This window comes from Hevea brasiliensis, chromosome 14 (assembly GCF_030052815.1).
Source record: "Hevea brasiliensis isolate MT/VB/25A 57/8 chromosome 14, ASM3005281v1, whole genome shotgun sequence".
Taxonomy (NCBI): Eukaryota; Viridiplantae; Streptophyta; class Magnoliopsida; order Malpighiales; family Euphorbiaceae; genus Hevea; species Hevea brasiliensis.
Genome location: NC_079506.1, coordinates 75400408 through 75407687, shown reverse-complemented (window position 1 = coordinate 75407687; position 7280 = coordinate 75400408). Strand labels below are relative to the sequence as shown.

Below are 7280 nucleotides of genomic sequence, written 5' to 3'. Positions count from 1 at the left end.
GATTCAAGCTTGAAGCTTGAACAAAAATGGTGGAGAGGAGGCACAAGGGTGGACGGCACAAGGAGAAAGAGGAGAAGAAGAAGAAGTGAGTTGGTGGGGTTTTGTCCTCTTATATCTATTTATATATTCTATAATTATTGTACTTAAAATTTTTATGATGTCATAAGTCTATTTCCTTTCTTTTCTTTTCTTTTTTCTTCTTCTTCCTTCTCTTCTCATATTCCAAATTCAAATTCATAAATTTAATTTATGTTAATTATTTTATTTTCAAATTTTAATTTGACATTTAGGTCAAAATTTAACTCTGGGGTGAAATGACCAAAATGCCCCTCATAATGCATATCGGGTTATTTTTATTATTTTATACCAATTAATAAATTCTCTAAATTATATTTTATTTCTCTTTAAATTTCCTATATTTTCTTAACATTTATTTTTTCAATTTATGCATACTCACTACAGTCTAGGTGTAGTTCTAGACATTCTGATTGTCCAGACAGACATTAGTTGTTGGAACAGTAAAATGTACGGACTATCTATCGTGAGGGCGTTACAAATATATTTATTTTATATCACAAATTTATGTAAAACGATAACCATTTTTGCGAAAGAATTATTTTATAAAAAAATATATCAAATTAATTAAAAAAATTTACACTTTATAAAAATTTAAAGATATAATATTTTTAAAAAATAAAATATTATTTTTAATTAATAATAATGCTATATATTTTCATTATTATTAAAATTAAACAATTGAATTCATTATTTGCAATTTAATATTTCTTTATTATAATAAAAAATTATATTCATATATTTTTTAAATAATATTTTTTTCATTAATTTAATATATTTTCTGTAATATAAAAAAATTAATTTATATAAATTATGAGATAAAATATAAAAATTTTATAAAATTTAAATTATTTTTTGAATAAAATAATTTTATTACATTTTAATCAAACTAATAATAGAACTACTACTATATGTAAAAAAAATTAAATAGGTATTTTAATTAATTATATTATAAATTAATTAAAAATTTATTATTGTAACAGATAAAATTTATCCAAATTAAGTTAAATTAAAGAGATATTTTAGTTAAAAATTAATTTAATAATAATAATTTATCTTATGTAGAATGTAATTAAAAATTAAATTAAAAAATAAAATTATAAATTATCCATATATAATATGGGCGTTATGTTAGTTTCTAGGAAAACACTAAAATTTTTAATTTTGCTTTTATTTTCTAATAAAATAACTATTTTACCCATTTTCCCTTTTTTTCTTCCCTCTCTTACATTCTTAATTTCTTATGATAAAATTAATCGTCACTTTTTTAGAAATAAAAATATTATTTTTATAACAAAATTATTATATATTAAATTTATTAATAAAATTATTTATTATTTTATATTTGTTATTGATTTTTTTATTAATTTAAAATTTCTTAAACTTTAATTGTGTTCATAAATAAATAACTATATTTGCCCTTTAATTTTAGACAACTATTTTCTAAAATTTTATTACAACTAAATATTATAATTCGTGCCAATTAATTTACTTGCCCTTTTTAGTTTAAAAAATTAATTTTTAAATATAATTTAAATTAAACAATAATTTTACTAGAATTGTTATTTTTTATCAAAAGCTTGTAATTTAGTTTTTATACAGTAGGTAGGAGAAAACAATCCTTAATTTATTCAAGTCTCAATTTAACTAGAATTATAATTACAATTTAGTTTGTTTAAAAAACAAAAATGCAGATCAGATTTGCAAACACGACCCCCTAGAATCCAGTATTTTTGCGTGTTTGGTGGCTTTAGGCAATAAAATATGGGTAAAACAATAATTTTCTTCAAAAGAGGAGTAAAAAAGTAATTTTTGAAAAAGAGAGGTAATATATATATATATATATAAAGAGGAATAAAATAATAATTTTTCATTTTTTACCTAGAAATCTCCTTTTTGCAGTTTAGGATAATTTTTTTTTAAATAAAATTAAAGTTGAGAGATTTTATTTTAATTAATTAAAATTAAATAAATTAAAATAAAATAAATACCTAAGATGAGAGAGGATTTGCACAATTAACCCCGCATTCTATATTCCTGTCTTTTGTGGGTTTCAATTGTGAACGTAAATTTTTGAGGATTTAATAGATGTAGAGAGAATTATTAGCTGATTGTGAATTTTTTAAATTGAATTGGTGCAATAATGTGGTTTTTGGCTTGGGGGACACATAATAAATAGAGAACAAAGGAGGAAGGAGAGAGGAGTGGCAATAAGAGTAATTAGAAAGATAATTGAAAGCTAAAATGATAAAACGTAGAAAAGGTTAATTTAATATATTATTCTATTTAAAATGTCAAATAAACTTACTTTTTAATGCTTCACACACCAAACCAAACATGAAGTTATGCACATTGCTCACTAAGAAATTATACACTACAAGAAATATATATAATTTAGCAACGAAAATTAACGGAACTAAAATTCGTTATTAATTTAATAATGAAATTTAAATTGTTTGCTAATGATTACAGATTTCACTATTAATTTTTAGAGGAAAAATTGCGCCTTTTTTCTTTGTAATTTATTAATAAATTGGTAATGAATTTAATAGCTAAATTAGCAGCCAAATTAAAATTTGTTACTAAATTAGAAATATATTGCAAAATTAATTACTAAATTTAAAAACGAATTTGAATTAAGTTAATTGTTAATTTAGCAATAATTAACAATTTGCCAACACATTAGTGCTTTTTATTGCATATATTAATTCAAGTTGTATACTTTTATACATGGCATGGATCACTTTTGACTTAAAAAAAAAAAAAAATACACCAGCTGAATTTTTTTACATGGCTTTCAAGTTGTATTTTTTAATAAATTGATTCAAGTTGCATTTTTCTACAGCTTTATATAAAAAAATATACCAGCTTACTTTTTTCTTTCCTTTAAATACAGCTGTGTAAAAAAAATTTCTTTATGTTTTATTTTTGAAATCTATTATATTTTTTAAAAAAAAATTAAAAAATTAATTCAAGTTGTATTTTTAAAAATTAAAAAAAAAATAGTCAAGTTGTACATTTCAAATTGAGTATATTTTTTTAAAATTAAAAATTATTTATTATTCAAATTTCACGCTATACATTTGTAAAAACGTTTTATATTTTTGGTTGATAGTGGAACGTTCAGGAACATTCATACACACACATTTTATTCGATAAATGGCGAATTACAATAACCCTTTATATTTGCGGGACCACACTCTTAAAAAGCATGATAATGAGAAAAACCACACAAATATATTAGCTAAAATCACACCTTAACAGCAATTCACTTTCCAAAGTAACATGGCAGAATCTATTTATATATGAACAACTATGCTTTCTTAACATAGAAAAAGTTAAAAGGCCTCAATTGCGCTCAGTAACAATACTTTATTTTTCCATCGAAGATGTCCGGTTTATATGTGGATACAAATATCTCAACAAGGAGAGGAAATTGCAGCAGTATGAAGAGGGTGACTGGAATGCTAGCTAATAGAGTAACCAGAATTACAAGTTTCAGCTCTCCCTCAAGTATTAGTATAAGAGTAGCACAAAATGCTATCATCATGGCTGCAATTCAAATGAAAAGGGTGCAAAGACCGATAATTAACTTTGTTGGCGAGGACTTGAGGAAGTCTTCCTCTGCATACTCCTAAGGACATCAATACTACTCCTAAGGAAGCAAGGAGCGAAATTGCATCGGATATTATTATAAAACCCATTAACGATTTTGTGTAAAAATATTGGAAAGCCTGTAACTTGAACATTACCACCAGGAACAGCAAATGCAGCAGTAAACATAATGGTAATGATAAGAGCACCTACAACTGTACAAGATGTTGCTGTCTCCTTGATCCATTTCTCTCCATCACTCACCAACTGCTTGTGCCGATTAGAAAATGTTTGCCTAGGCCTTTCATTATTGATGTTGATATATTCTTTTAATGAAGGATCCACAATGCTTTCCACTTCCTGCATCAAAATCATTGAGGTTTGAATATGAGTGGAATGTTTTCAAAATACTAAGTTGTTTGCCCTACATTTTGAAAATAAATTCCCCACTAGCTAAATTAGGCCAAAAAAAAAATTGCCATTAAAATTTCTGAAAGAATTTATATTAGTCCTAAAAAGAAGAAAATTCATTTGCATTTGTGACTCAGATATGAAATATAAACGGAAAAGAAGAAGATGATGATCAGTAGAATGAGAAGGGTAATTTTTCTTTTCCTAAATGTTTAATGTAAGTAAAGATCACCTTGTACCACTGTAGCTCTTTTTGCATTTGTAGAGCTGCACCAGAAAAGCATGCAAGTCGATCAGGAGGTGCTAACATCGCTGCAATGTGTAAAATATTATTTTTCTGGTTATCAATTCCAGAAGTCAGCATGTAATTCCTTGTATGAGACACGTATATAAGATTGAAAATTTTTTGTTGCCGATGTTGAACAGCATAATGAATTATGCTTCTTCTATTGATGTCTGCAACAGTTAAAAGAACAGGATTGGCTTTAAGCATCTCAATAACAATTTCAATGATCCCATATTTGATTGCTGTGCGGAATGCTTCATATAATCCACTTTCATTAATTTTGCTGTCATCTACAGTTGATATTTCTTCGGACATCAAATGTAAAGGCTCAAGAGCATAGACGTGGGTCAACTTTGTATCATAAATCTGCTTTTGTCCTTCATTAAAAAGTAAGATGAAGCTACAGGTGAGAAGCCTCTAAAAACCAATTAAAAATTAAAGGAAAATAAAATAAAAATTGAATGAGGGTTTAAAATTGGATTTTGAGTACCCAAAACTTGATGTAAATTTGAACCTAATCTTCGCAATGGATATAAACCTGCAAAATTAAGTAAATTCAGCTAACTTGAACAGTACTTAAACGTAAACTACAAAAATGATCCAGTGAAGTTCCCTAAATTATATCCTCATTATTTTCATTTTTATACACGCGCAAAAAGACGCTATAGGTCTCTCTTTGCAAACTGTGCATGCAAAGTGTGTGTGAGACCTGACAAGCATGCCTCGTACTAAAATGCTCCCAAGATGCATGCGTGGCCTTTTTGAGGAGTGAGTATTTGAACATCACTATGCAGGGCAGCAGTTAGTTTCACCTTAATACCTTTGATGAATAATGAACCTGTATTAAGCACTTTCTCTTCACTCTAATGGTTAGCATCTTGTATTAAAATAGTTATACCCGGAACACTAGGTTTTTTTTTTCTTTATTATTATTGTTTTATTTTTTTTTTTTATAAACATTCTTTGCACGATATCTTTATTCGTTTTACGTTCTTGTGTTTTATTTTTGTATAAGTAAATTTTTATTAATTTTTATAGATGAATATATTATTGTCACAATTTTTTTAATTTTAATAGTTAACTAAATTTTGTTATTTATTATTGGAAAACGAAATTACCATGACACAATACTCTTATATATTTAAACTGATTTTTTCAATGACTTATTTAGAGTATATTAAAGTATCCTTTTTTATATTTGAAACAGTATACATACATTTTAATCATATTCATCTAATATTTTTTATTATGTGAATCTAATATTTAGCATTTCGTATTTTAAATATTTAAAAAGTACATATAATATATATATATATATATATATATATATATATATATATATATATATATATATATATATATATTAAAATGTATATGATTAACCTATAAAATTAAAGAAAAAAAATCTTTTTCATTCTAATTCTATTAGCATGTACATGCAATACATACATAATGACCATTAAGCCCTAAAAATATTTAACTTATCATCTTTTTATAAGGCTTGTAAATATATATATATATATATATATATATATATATATATATATATATATATATATATATATATATATATATATATATATATATATTTTAAATTTAGGGTGTTAAACTTAAAAGAGACCAAGGTTATACAAAATTAAAGAATAATTTAAAAGAAAGATCTAAAAAATGACTAATCTAAAAGGAATTAAACAAATTAAATTCATCAATTTTCAATTAATAGTAAAATTAAATTTTGGTCAATCAATTCCATGCCTCCTATTGCGCTTACTTAGCAATATAATATTTTTGAATAAAATCGTTTTTCACATAATATTTTACCTTCATGCTAACATTATTTTTTTTTCTTGTCAACTAAGATATAACATTTTGTATTTCTTGTAAAGTTATAATAGGATTGATGAAAAAACTCTTGCACTTTTGCCATTATAGTAAATTGCTATGGATATTTTGGATAGTCTCAATGTCCTCTCTTCATATATTTATGTATATAATAGATTATAGATTAATTGTATTTTTTTAATAATTAATTTCTTATTTTTGTTAATTACTTTTTATAAAATTTTATATTTAATTGAAGTATAAATAAGACTTAAAATTTTAAATTTATATGAACTTTAAAAATAAGAATTTTAAATTTATACATACATTAAAATTAATTTAATTATATAAATAAAACAAAAACAATTAAAACCAAACAGGAAGAGAGAGGGGGGAAGAAGTACTAACAAGAATAGATCCATCTTTTGCAAAATACAAATCGGAGACCACTGGGGAACAAGTCACTGAGAGCAGAGAATTGAATCAAAGGTGTGGTTTCCAGATGGTTTCGTGTAGTAGCTAAGTTTGGGCATCTCTGGAGAAGATCTAGGGAAATGTCTTGTAGTTGTAGCATTAAAAAAAAAAAAAAATCTGTCAAAATAAATAAATAAATTAGTAAACAATAAGAGTTGTCAATACTCTTACCAAACACGTGATTAAAAATAGACACATGAAGAAGCAAAGATCCATATTTTCCATTTTCTGGAAGCAGCAATTCAAATGGTGTGATGGAGTATAGATATTTGGCTGTATCCTTATGGCCGTTGTTACATGCCATTGTAACTGGGAGAAAATGTTGTCCTGGAATCTCAACCAACTTACTGTTCTTTTTTATCATGCATTCTGCAATGCTTGTGGCTCCAACACCGGCAGCTGCTGCAAGAGCTGTACTACCATTGATGTCAAGGACTTGTATGTCTTCTTCTGTCACCAACTCCATCATCTCCTCCACCATCTCCAATTTTCCACTTGCACTGGTAAGATGAACTGCTGTCCCACCAAAATGTGAAAGCTTTGTGCGTACTGCTCCTGGATGAAGTCGAAGGAAGTCTCTCACAGCTTTTAAATCACCTTTCTCTATAGCCTTGCCTAG

At 25.6% G+C, this 7280-nt stretch overlaps 1 pseudogene; it reads right to left on the bottom strand.

Annotated features, from left to right (window-relative positions):
- Window positions 1-3433: 3433 nt before the first annotated feature.
- Window positions 3434-4681, bottom strand: LOC131172635 (uncharacterized; annotated as a pseudogene).
- Window positions 4682-7280: the final 2599 nt, after the last annotated feature.